Source organism: Desmodus rotundus, chromosome 2, assembly GCF_022682495.2.
Source record: "Desmodus rotundus isolate HL8 chromosome 2, HLdesRot8A.1, whole genome shotgun sequence".
Classification (NCBI taxonomy): Eukaryota; Metazoa; Chordata; class Mammalia; order Chiroptera; family Phyllostomidae; genus Desmodus; species Desmodus rotundus.
Window position 1 is genome coordinate 190,504,350 of NC_071388.1, and position 14,008 is coordinate 190,518,357.

A 14,008-nucleotide genomic window follows, 5' to 3' on the forward strand; every position below is an offset into this window, starting at 1 on the left:
CCTCACTCTAAGTTTGCTTTCTTCATTTAAAAAGACCTCTGTAATGTCTTCCTTATTAGTACCCAGAAACCTACATTGTTCTTTTTTAATACCTGCAAATACTCCAGGTTACAAATGTAATTTATTCATATAGGTTCTGTCAGTAGAAATGTAAGATTATTTCTATTGATATTATAGGCATATTATATAAAACCATAAGGAACTATCAATCTGATAAATAATAATTGGTATTTTATTCTAGTATTTAATCTGCATTTTTTATTATGAGTGAAGTTATGCATTATTTTCTATTTTGAAATTTTGGGTTTTTTTGAGAACTATCAAAGCTCTTTGCCCATTTTTCTAGGTTGTCAGTCTTATCTCACTGTATTTAAATGCTTTATATACTAAGGAACTTAGCTTTGTGTTTGAAATGTTTTGAAAACATTTTGGTTTATCTTTTTACTCATCGCTATTTATTAGCATGCATGCTAAATGTAAATTCTGAATTTTTTAAGGTTTCAATGATGGCTTCTGGATTTTGTACCTTGTTTCAACAGGTTTTTCCATACTCTAAGAAATTCTTCCATGATATTTTTACTGGGAAGGAAGATTTTTCTACTCAGTGTAAACATTATTTGGTTACCATATTTAATCCCATAATTGTCATTTAAAAAAAAATTGAGCCCTTGCTGGTGTGGTTCAGTGGATTGAGTGCCAGCCTGTGAACCAAAGGGTTGCAAGTTCTATTCCCAGACAGGGCACATGCCTGGGTTGTGGGCCAGGTCCCCAGTAGGGGGTACATGAGAGGCAACCATGCACTGATGTTTCTCTCTTTCTCTTCCTCCCTCCCTTCCCCTCTCTAAAAAGAAATAAAAAATTTAAAAAAAAATAAAGAAGAAATTGAAAAGAAAACAATTGAAGTATGATTTTATAGAGCATTACTTCATGTGCCAATCTATAAGCAAACTGTCCCATACGTTTGTTTTAAGTGATGTACTAAAGATTACAAACTTCACAGAATTGCCATCATTTATATTCATAAACTAGTCAACATCTGATATGATATATTTAATGAATATAAAGTCTACCAGCATTCCATTTCGGGAACTGAAGAAATGGGTATCTTAAAGAGATGCTTTTGAATCTTAAACAGTGGTTTCTTAAATTTAAAAATGGCACAGAATTATTAACAGTATGACTTGATGTTACATTATTTTATCATAGTTTCCCCAATGAGAATACTATAATATGGACATCAAAATATAATATCAACATACATAAAATATCATTTTAAAAATTATTGGATATTACAATTATAGCTAGAAAGTTCTGTCAACAGAAGAATAAATTTGAAATGAATATTCAAAATAGTACATATTTGCTAGAACTAAAATAGAAGAAATGGTAAACTTTAGTAATCTTCTCTTCCTCTAAAGAACTATGCGTTTATAAGGATAATGTAATATAGACATCATTTACACAGGCAAACATATATAGATCACTGCAAAAAAAAGAGGGGAGTGTAGAAAAACAAATGGGGAAAACTTTTTGTGAAGCTGTTAAACACAAATTATCTTAATTTAGTCTATATCTTAATGAACATTTTCTTTGCCACTATGACATTTTGAAAATTTAAAAAATAATTAAAAATCCAAATATATACCATTTAAAAACAAAATACACAATGTTGTTCCATTTACCAATAGGCCTCATGCTTGTAAAAGTCACCCCCCTCAACCAATAAGAAAGAAGGGCCAAAACTGAATTTGCTTAATAAATACTAAGGGGACCCTACGGGCCGTTATCACTTACAAGCATCAGTTTCTCCCTGTCTGTGCCATGATACTAGAATGGTGTTATGCGCACTGATGGAAGCAGTACGTCTAATCATCTGTTGAAGTCCCTTCTGAGCACATATATCTTTCTCCCACTTAAACGTTTGAAACAGAAACACTAAATATGATTACACCCATGTTAACAGCCCAGCAGCTGTTTAAATAACGTGTTAGAAAAACAAACTGCCCTCAAAACACTTTTGTAAAGCACAATTATTTACTAAGAACTTCCGGACAGTCTAAATAATTAAAGTAAAAGTAACATAACAAAAATTATCTTAAGGTATGTTCAATTTTTTCAAATTTCCTCAACAAAATTTCATACAATATAAAACTTTATTGAACTGTGAATAAGTAAATGGGTAAGTCTTGACAAAGGGCTGCCCACAACACCCTTAAAGTGGTCGTTTATAAACGGGTGGGCAAGTCCAGACACGGGTGGTCGCTGAACGCAGCACAGCCACCGTGGGCAGCGTTCAGGGTCAGAACACCGCCCTTCTCTCTATCTCCACCCTCTTCCCTTGCAATATGGTTAGAATATGTATTTTTAACACCCACTAGGAAAACTAGATTAAGACTGTGCTGATTTCTGAAACACTGTTATTGTTCTATGAATAGTGTAGTAGAAGGTTACCCTGCACCTGAAGGCAGAAAACCAGGGTCTTTACCTGTGCTTCTACCACTTACCTCATTGTGGGACTTTGGGGAATTTATTTCAACTTAGTCAACTGCATCATCTGAAATATGCAAAGTAATAACACTTGGTATTCCTAAAAATGTTAGGTGGGACAAAACAGTCTCTTTAAGACTAAGGATTTAGGGCCCTAATAATGGTAATAGTAATAGTAATAATGCTAATAATAATATTAAAAGAGAAACTTATTATAATTTTTATAATTTAAAAAAGACAACTTCTGTCTCATGTGATACTCAAACAATGGTGAATGGGGGTAGGGCAGAACAGATAAACGATTAGAACCATGGGTGTGAAGAGACTTTCTCAAGGACACAAAGTAAGTAAATACGAGACTGCTATCAACTCAAGATGAGCCTCTTTGCCCAGCCATCTTTCTACGACATGATACTGGCTCTTCAACTAAACAAATAACTAATATTAGTGTTAAACTAAGGACAAATAGCACTTATGGGTGCACAGATCTCTCAGATACTATAAAACCATGCCCATTAGTTGAAGAGGATACGAGGAATTCAAGTCCACAATGGTTAGATAGAATAAGAATTCAAGTTTCCACAAACAGGCCTACTTAATGACCCTTTCTATTAAGCCTGGGATGCATATACCCACTCAAAACAACTACCTCTTAATTTGAAAATTTGCTTTGGTTTAAGGATAGGTCCATATAGTACGACTAGTTCCTGAAGAATCTGTCAATATTTGACAGGCCACCTGTCCCCCACTTTTTCAATGTTCCTTTGTCATGCTCTGACTTACCAGTGGTAGGTAAAGACAGCTCTTTGAGAAATAAGTCACTATGAATCAGCTTTAATCTCTAAACCAACAGTTTATGGCGGAAGGCATTTTAGGACTTCCATTGTGGTTGTTTGACGGTCTTGTGTCAATTATTTTTATTAAACAAAACTCATACCTACGATCAGCTCATGGAGCATTTCACTTGCACTTATAGAGATGTTCACAACAAAACAAACACAAAATAATTGTCCTTTCTACCTCCTTGAATAAAAGTAAAACAAAGGAGGGCAGGACAGCTGACTCTCTGAGGGTCTCCCACAACACATGAAAGCTTATACAGCACGCTCAGCAGCAAACACCACAGGTTCGCTGACCCTCACTGTGGCACCACTGTAGGCCAAGGATGAAGCTTCTATTTTTTTTTTTTTTTGGTAGACTACTATTTCATGAGAAATGTACAGTGTGGAGAAAATAAGCCTAGTTTAAATAGAAATGCCACAGGCAAACAATAAATAGTCTTTCCGTTTTTCCATCCTGTAAATGAATGGTTTTATTTGCCGAGCCCTAAAGATTCAATGTCTGCCTTGTCTTGCATGTCCAATTCCTTTCCTGCACCTTCACAAGCAACACAGACCTTCTTTAAGATGCCCCGTGACCTCTTACCTAGAGCAATTTCAACAGCCTTCTCACTGGTCCTTTTGTATTTTGCCACACTCCACTCCCCCAACTCATCCTGAATAGTTGTTAGATTAATCTTTCTAAAGAAAAGCTCCTATTACTTTTTAAAAAATATCTTAAATGACTGCCCATTATCCACAAATTAAACACAAAGGCGTTGGTGTAGAATTTCAGGTCATGCACAGCACAGCTCCCTCATATCCCCCGGACATTCATCCTATCAGTCCCTCAGTTATTCGTACCTTTCCCAGTCACTTTCCAGTCATTCTTTCTGGAACTCACCCCTTACAGCTCTACTTACTTTCCCCCCGCCTCCTGTTATTATTTACTGGAACCCTTCCTCCATTCTATCACCATTAGCATCCTATTCAAGGCTCACTCACCTGCTACCGTTTTTCATGAAGTGTTGCCTGAGCACAGACCCATTACAGAGATGTTAGCAGAGTATTTGCCTTAACTCTAGACTCCCAATGGTATAAGGTCCTTACTCCCTAGAGTGTACGATGCTTGAAAGGGAGCACCTTTATTCACAGTTTGAAAACCATCTCATCTTTACGTACTCGAGGTGCTCAATTTGTGTTTGTTGAACTGCTGTTGCTGATTTTCTTTTTTTTAAATCCTCACCCGAGCATAGTCATTGATTTTAGAGAAAGAGGAAGGAAGAGAGGGAAAGACAGAGAGAAACATCAAGGAGAGAAACATCGATGTGAAAGAGAAGCATCAATAGGTTGCCTCCCCTATTTGCGTCCCAACCAGGGATCAAACCTTCAACTCAGGAATGAGCCCTGACAAGGGATCAAACCCTCAACCTTTTTGGTGTATGGGACAATGGCCCAACCAACTGAGCCACTTGGCCAGGGCTGATTTTCTATTATACTTGTCCTTTTTAAGTTACAGAGACCATGCATAAAATAACCACAAGTAACAAATGAATATAGCAATAATGAGCTAGGTTTCAAACACTAAATATCATCAATATAACATTAAGTACAGGACTACTGTATGACAGGAAAGACTAGGCACATTGTATGTTTTGCCTGACATAATCATGACAGCCACTCTGTAAGGTAAACATCATGCTCATTTTACAGATGAGAACACTAAAGCTCAGGATGAGTGACACCACTTATATGTCCAAGCCACACACCTATTGGGAACCAGATCTGAGATGGAACCCAGAACTAACCAATGAACGAATTCCTGCTACTCTCCCTTTGTCAACAAAAGCAAAGCAGTTACTAGTTACTGATAAAAAAAAACAGCATGCTGAAGAAAACTAACTTAGTGCCAATGTGTTTCATCTGACATGCTTTTTCCACAGGTCTAATACAGGTGCAGTAGTTTGCCAGCTTTGAGTGAAGAGAACTTTGTCGGAGAGTCTGCTTTGGAAGAAGCCCAGCTTACACTGCCAGGCTTTTCTGAGCATGGATTTTATTTCATATAAGAGCAATCTTACATGAAATTGAACTGGTGTTCGGCAGCCATCTCCTTACTATAACTGGGGGGGGGGGTTGTGAAGCAAATTACATTGTGAAATTATCTATTTAATAAGGGTAGTATAAAAATTTTAACCAAACTTCTGAAAAGTAAAATCATTACTATACAATCCAGCTGAGTGGGCATATTCCCGAAGGGACCCACACATTGTATCCCCAGAGGTCACTAAGGACGCTTAAACCAGGTCAGAAGGCAGTGCTGCCGGCATGCTAAAGAGACAGAGATAAGAAATGGAGCAGGGTTTCTATTACGGGGCGACAGCAACCGAGGGAAGGACCAAAGCCGAGGGAAGGACCAAAGCCGAGAGAAGCATTTCAGCAGCTTTGCTGAATCTCTGAGCTAAAGTGACAGGGGAACTCAACAGCTTTCCATACCGTGGGTTCAAGTATGTCAATGCTGGTTGCCAAAATCTGGAACATACTGACAACCAAGGCTACAGACTTTCTTTCCCTGGTGTTCTCTATGAACACTTCACCAATTGTGCAAAATAAACAGTCAACATCTGGCCCCAGGCTGCAGGATTGGTCAGTTAAAAATGTAAAACCAGTAAAACATGAAGTAGTAACAAAGAAGAAAAAATTTGTAGTGATGATTAAGGAAAGTAAATCTGGACAACCACTCAGCAAATTTTAAGGATCAATTGCAGATTTTTTATTTTCCACAAAGGAGCAGCTGTTTCTTTTCAATGGTCATACCTACTTTCCTACATGGAATGAATAAGACACTATAGATAGTCATATAGAATACACGTTAAAAGGTAAAAAATAATTACAAAGCAAGTAGGTAAATAACAGAAGTGGTAGATTAGAATACCTGTGTTTAAATTGTTTACAAGTATGAATATTAAGAAGTCACTTAATATTTCCCTGTTTCTTATTATGTAAAGTGAGGATAACATTCTTTGCATAAAAATCCCAAGACTGAGAAAGCACGCAGTCACACAGAACAGGCAGTACAGCTCACAGCTAGAGAAAGAGATTCAGTGCCCTGATGTTCAAGACCAGGTTCTTTCATTTATAAGTCACGTGACCTTATAAAACCTCTCTTAGTCTCATTTTTCTCATCTTTAAGTATCAAGATAATGATCATACTTCCACCCTAGGGCTGTTCTGAGTATTAAGTACAATTGTATATACAACTCTCTTAGAGCTATTTTACCTCATATTATAGATCTACTATATGAAGTATATTGTGAAGTGTAGAATACCAAGGTAGGGGCACGGTTACTACAGAGAAGTACCAGGATGATACAGAAGGCTTCACAAAGGAAATGGCATTTGAGATAGCACTTACAGGTTGGATGTGCTTTATGTAATAAAGAAGATAGATGGCACTCAAGATTGGGGCAAGCATGAAGAGAGGAGAAGGCATGGGTCCATGATGGTTTAGAGTGACACCATTTCTTCTGGAAGGCATTCATTCAACAGGGAAGATAGATAGAAAATATTCTAAAATCAAAGAGAGTTTAAAGTAGAATATTTTAGAGAATTAAAACAGAGTATTAAGAGAATTAATGCATGTAGAGCAGTAGTTTCAAAGATGACTTGACAGCTTATTAATAGACTTGAGTTTCAAGAAACAGTATGAAGGAGGAAACTCCTCAGAATTTTTCATTCATCCATTCAAAAGTACTCACTGAGCAGCTGCTCTGTACCAGGCACCACAAAGCAACAGTGAATAAGATAAATATGGTGCCTGCTTTCATGGCACTTCTGAAATTTATGCATGCATGTGTGTATATATATATATATATATATAAGTATATATGTATATCTGTATTTTGCTTTTATAAAGGAGGAACTATTCACAGTAAAATACTGTGATGAGAAATACAATGATATGTGAGCCCTCGCCCCAGAATATGTTGATACTATAAAATCCCAGTGCAAAATGTAGAGCATAAACGATCAAGAAATAGTCTCATAAGATCACTATTTCAAAAAGTTAGCTTTTTCTGAATTATAAGAAGTTACTTTAAGCATGTCATCTGTCTGTGAACTCAAGTTTTGATTATTCAATGAGGAGTCTGTCTCCATTTCTAGAACATTTTAAGCCAGCTTTCTAAAGCTCCTAACTAAAGTAGACAAAATATTCTTAAATGATGGCATAGTTCCATGTAGCATAGAAAGCAGATTAAACAAACATATCCAGTATAGTTTAAGGGCACACAAATAGCTTTAACAAAAAAAGCTATGAAGGTAAGTTATTACATTTATCAGATGTGAGAGAATTCCTGAGTCATTTTAAACATATTTCTTTTAAAATACTTGATGCTTTCTGGTCCTAACATGAGTAGACTAAATGTATACAAACTGAGTTTTATTTCTCCTTCTATTAACTTAACATTTAGTGCTGATATTGCATCTTTGTCACTTATAAAGGGGCAAGTTACCTTCTAAGAGACTTAGCTTCCTTATCTGTGAAATGGAGATAATACTACTTATTCACACAGGCAAAATGATTAAAAGCCTACCCGCCTGAGGCCAAGGTTCTTGAGGTCCCTTTAGTCTGTGGTATATCTGATTCTAGGATGTAACTTGCTATGCTTGAGATTTTATGTAAAATATATTTTGTGTAATGGGTAATAATTATTAGCTACTTAGTGTCTCAATATAAATTTCTTTATATAAAAAATTGTTGGCATGACTGATGTCAAGGAGCTTCCCCCACCCTCCATGTTTTATTCTAGCAGTTTTATGATTTCAGAGAGTAGAAGGGTGTGTTGTCAGGGGCTGGAGGATGGGAAAAATAGAGAGAGGGTGGTAAAAGGGTAAAACTTTCAGCTATAAAATGCATGAAGACTGGGGATCTAATGTAAAATATGGTGACTACAGTTGATAACAGTGTATTGGATAATTAAATTTTGCTAAGAGTGTAGCACTTAAATGTTCCCACCAAAGAAGAAGAAGAAGAAGAAGAAGGAGGAGGAGGAGGAGGAGGAGGAGGAGAAGAGGAAGTAGAAGAGGAAGAAGAAGAGGAAGAAGAAGGAGGGGAAGGAGAAGAAGAAATAATAATAATATATGTGAGGTGATGGATATATTGCTTAACTAAGCATTCCTAAATCTATGTCTCAATGTATTTCTGAAGGTCATAAATAAAAGCATGTTTAAATGTGAATGTACATTTACACACTGTACATATACGGTAACCTGGGTGGTATGTGTGTATGATGTTCTTTATTAAGCAGAAGATAGTACTGTATGATTAATATGCCATCTTCATGTGCTTTGTTCAGTTTTGAATATTGGCCAGTATCCAGGAGTGGGAAACAGGCAAAGCAAACACAACATCCTCAAGACTTCAACAAATGAACAAAACAAGTGCTACAACAGCCTTCACAAAAGCATAAAGTCCTTAACTCAAACAATGCTATGAAGACTCTTGAATTTTTCCTTTTTTCTCCTTTGTGAGGATGTGAACCCTGCCATTATGGATGGTTTGTGGGTGCTTGCAAGTTTCCTCCCCATCTTGGATGAAGAGGCAAACTGCAGGTTTCCAGGGAAGGAGGATGCTGTGATGCTGCCATAGCAGGGATGGCCTCAGCTCTTCACATGGCCTAGTCCAAGCCCAGGGATACCAGCTACCTTGCTGCTGGGATAACTGGCCACCAGGCTGTGTACTTTAAGTTACTGAAAATATACAAGTTGTAAGTTTCAAAGGCCTAGAGTCTTCCTTTGCTTGAAGACAATGAACACACGAACTGATAAAAGTGGTTGTACTTCTTTTCCACTTTCAAAATCAATTTAATTACTTTAGGGACACAAGAATGCCCCAATCTACATTTTTGTCACATTCATCTTTTGAAGCTCACTGTGGTCGTCCATGTTCCTAAGAGGCTGCCTTTTTTCAAGGCAGCACGTGCTTCCTCAAGGCACCTCATTCTGGGGAAGCTGTCAGCAATTACTGCAATGAACTTCAAATCCTTCTTCTCTAACTACTGTAGTATTCTAGAAGTAATGACACAACCTCTCCCTTTTTAAAATGTCAAGCTGACCACTTGGAAATTCAAGTGAGGTTTCTCCAGGAAGGCCCAAATGATAGATATTTTTATGAGCCTTCCATTTAATCTCCGGTTCCATTACTGCACTTCTTGCACTGCTTAACACCTTCGCAGTGCAGCGATACCATCCGGGGCAAGTTGAAACTAAAACAAACCACAAAAGCTGCCACCTGAGAAAAGTTAACAATATGCCTGGCAAGAGTTAGTCATATATATATAAAAATAAATAAAATCTGCAACTATCATTTGGATTAATTTTATTTTCTTCCTCATAGTGCTATTTGCAAGTAGTTTAAACTTGTGTGATTAATTTACCTAACAGCCAGAAAGCCTTCCTTTAATTTGGCAATAGTATTTTTAAATTATATGTCCAGTACTTCTATTATATTCACACATTTCAGGATTGAAATTACTTTCAAATGTCTGGTTTGAATTTTACATTCTGAAAGAATAATAAAATACTGCTCCAAAATTTGAACTACCTTAAACTCATAAAGTTGTAACTACCTTAAACTCATTAAGTTGTAACATCCTAGCTGACACTAGAATTACAGATTTATAAGGCTAATAAGAATACAATAAAATCTTCATACAGTTTTTCAGATAATATAGAGAGCATATGACTTGTAATTTTAACTATGCCCAATTCTGGCAAAGAGAGATGTATTATTTAAAAAAGAGATGTGCATAGATCAAGTAAGGTTTAACTTGCATATCTTCAACCATACAAAGCAAAACAAATCAGGGTATCGGATTCCAATGAGTAGATTTTAAAGACAGGAAACTTAGCTTCTTTCTTCAGATATTAACATTCTTGTCACTGCTTATGTCCTACGGTGTGTGCTTGGGAGTGCACTGGGCTGCACTCCAAGATCAGGGACCTCACTGGCTTTTAGGATGTCACCTTCTCATCCTCCTTTCCCATAAAAATAGGTAGATGAATAAGCAAGTCTATTTGCTCATCCAATATGTACTTGTAGTGTACAGTCTATACACTAGATACTGCTGAGTGTTGGCGATACAAAGGTTAACAAGACAGCCTGGCTGGCTTATAGTCTGGTTCGAGATGGAGAGGATCCCCATAATGTTGGTAGTTCTTAGGAATACAGTGGCAGGGGAACACAGGTCTCAGTGACAAAACACACAGAGTTTGAGAGGAAGAACAAGACAGGAGAGCCAATGATTGTGTCCAGGTTTCTCAAAACAGTAATGCTGAAAAAGAAAGATTGTTAAGGATCTTAAAGGTTAAATCCAGCACCAACAGGGCCATAGAGCCTCATTCATTATGTGGACTGGCTTAAAATGGCCAGCAATGGAGGGAGTAGATAAAAAGATAGGGAGAAGTACTACCATTGAGTGAAGGCTCATTTTGTTGGGTGTCCTTCAATATGAGCCATTTAATTTCAAACCAAGTCTTTTCTTCATCGTAATACTGAATAATACTGTGTTTCTGAACCAGCCAAAAACCCTCATAATGTGTATCATTGAATACAAAGGCCACCAAATGGGGGCAGGGACCCAGCTCCCACAAACAGGGGAATTCAGTGTTCATTTTCTATTGATGGCACCATCTTATGACATACATATTTTACTAGGTACCAAACAAATATTTATTAGTAACTGACCTCAGAATAATACAGAATACAGATACGCTACATTAAGCAAAACATAAACTCATTTACTGAGTTTATGTGCAAACAAATGAAATGCAACATAATAAAGACAAGAGTGCAAAGAATTTGCAGAGAAAGGGAACTGAATATAATGAATGGGTCCAAAAACTGAACTTTCCTGCCTACTTTGAAAAGGTGTAAAAGTGTGAGTGCTTATTAATACTGCAAATACACATGGGGTACCCCTTCTGTATCATACACTCTGCTAAGCACCTAAGCTACAGTGACATTCAAATCATACACAATCTTTGCTTTCATGTCCTGCTCATACAGGTGAAGATATACATGGGGAGGCAGCAATCCTGCAAGAGTCTCTGTTTGTCGAGGGAGGAGGAATCTGGAACGAGAAAGCCCCAGAGCAATTCACTAAAATTCCTGGAACTAAGGACTGGTAGCTCTACCATAAATCTCTTTTTCAGTCGTAACTGTGTTTCATTACTGTTTTAGTGATGTGAATTTTTGCTTTATATGTAAAAAAAGTAAACAAAGCAGTATTTACCGTTGAAAATATACATGTAAGTATCAGTTGGCATTTTTCTACTAATTCCTACATTGTCTCCACCACAGATACAAATTATCTAAATTCTTTTTTTCACCATGAAGGTGTAGCCCCACAAAGTGAACTCCTCCAAACTAAAACAAAACACACACACAAACACACACAATTTTAAAGAAAACCTAAAATGAAAGCTCTTCAATCAATTCTCTTCACCACCATTGCATACAAGATCACTGTGACAAGTAATGGAACATTTGGTCAAAAAGTAATAGCTTGTTTAAAATTTCTACATGCTGATAATAGTTGCAAGCTTTCACTGTGCTGCCATATTATTCGTCTTAATGGAATTCACTTGTCAGTTCCATTTTGAAACAATGAATTCCTGCTAGGTATGACAAAGGTAAAATTAAAATCTCTTCTTCTAATCGAATCAACTAATGATGAAAAATTTTAAAAAATGAAGGGGTAACTCAGAAACCTCTGTCGCTAATGGGTCAAAAAAGATGAGTTTTAGATTCCTTACTTTTGCTTTTTTTCCTGTTACCACAGGTGATCTCTTCAAATATTATAAGAAGACAGAAGGTTTAAAGAGTTGGATTTACATAATTTCCTTAAAGACCTTAAAACCTACTTAAATAATAATATGTCATGAGTCCATAATCTTCATGATTTGAGGGAAGAGGAAAATGTAAACTATTTTTTCCATTCCTTGAGAAACATCATAAAGGTTAATAAAGGAAACAAATATAGTTATGTAATACTAGGAAATGATATACATACAATAAACCAACCACAGAAATAGAAGTAAGATGTCTAGATTTTACTGCCGGTTAGTAATGGATTTCAATGAGTAAAAATGAAGGTAAACATTATGTATCTTAGTTTTCCAATGAGTAAATGGAAATAAACTAACTCCATATGTACCATAGAAGAACTTCACAAAAGTCACACGGAAAACACTTCTAGGGAAGTATTATACAAATGTTTCCTTATAACCATAAAAATGCTTTTTAGTTATGGCACAAAATTATTCAACACTTGATGGGCAATTGATAGTGAGCATGTCACACTCTTGAAGGATGTATCTTTTATACCACAATAAAAGGAGCAGAAAATCAACTAACACTTTTATCTTTCCAAAATGAAAAGCTCATATTAAATATATAAAATTCAAATCAGGGAAGTGAAAACCACATTAGCTTCTAAGGAACCAAAGGTCTATAAAAGCTTATAAATAAGGTAAATTAAGAAAATTTGGAATGAGAAGAACTATGTCCAACAAACAAAATCTAGAGGCTAAGAAAAAGTGAATTTCTGTTTCACTTATTTATCTCTGGGGTTCTGAAACTTGCACCTATTCAACCCAATTTCTGTAACCATATTCCTCCAGCCCCTTGAATGTATGTATTTTAATATCCTCTCAAACTTAATAAAGGAACAATTTTTATTATTGTGTTGCAAATGTCCGGAGCATTGGTCAGACCCATTAAGATATAATAAAATAGCAAAAAGTAAGAAAAAAGAACTTCAACGAGACAGATCCATCTCTAACCGAAAACAGAAACACATTAGTATTTGTTTCTCATGCTTTTTTCACTAGTAACCCAATATAAAACTAAATAGAAAGAAATACATTTATCCTGACATGTTTGTAAGTATAAACAAATGTTTATGTAAAAGATTAAAATTCATACTAAACATGAGTTAGAATTGACAAAAACACAACAAAACTTGTGTTATTTTTAAAGACTGACATAGCATTAATCACAGTATAGAAGCTAATGTTAAACTTCACTTGGAATCCAGATTAAGTGCTATATACTTCAGTATCTATTTGGTTTTGCTAGACAAATAGAACAAATTTTGTGCAACTATTCCAATTAGAAAAAAATCCCATTATATAGTTTGTAAAAATTTCACTCATCCAAAGTTTTAGCTTGTCACTACAGTGATACAGAAAATTATTAGGACAAATTTGCTTAAAGGCTCACTAAAGTTAAGCCTGATTTACTCTGTCTAGAGTAACAGGCATGAGCCCTGACCATCCAATGACTTCAGGTCTGACTCTCTGTATGCTTCCCTAGGGAATAATCCTAAACTGTTTCTCAGCCAATTATCATATGAATACGCTGTGATTAACACAACAGAGACAGTCGACTCATACACAGGTTTTAAAACACAAAGACACAATAATGATTATGCTTTTAAATCACTATGTAAATGATCACTATCAAATTAATATAGGTTTGTGCCCTAAGACTTTTCTACACATGGAATCATTTAAACTAATACTAGACTTTTGTAAATAGTCGGAAAGAAAATGAATTAAGCCTTGTAAACCCCCATTAAAAATCTCAAATTATTTCCAAGGATGGAGTTGTCATGTTGATTACTACCTAGTTTATCACATAT

General features: G+C 35.9%; 1 protein-coding gene across 24 annotated transcripts in view; it reads right to left on the reverse strand.

Annotated features, from left to right (window-relative positions):
• IKZF2 (IKAROS family zinc finger 2) overlaps window positions 1-14,008 on the reverse strand; it is a 138,472-nt gene that overhangs the window by 51,314 nt on the left and 73,150 nt on the right. The window lies entirely within an intron of this gene.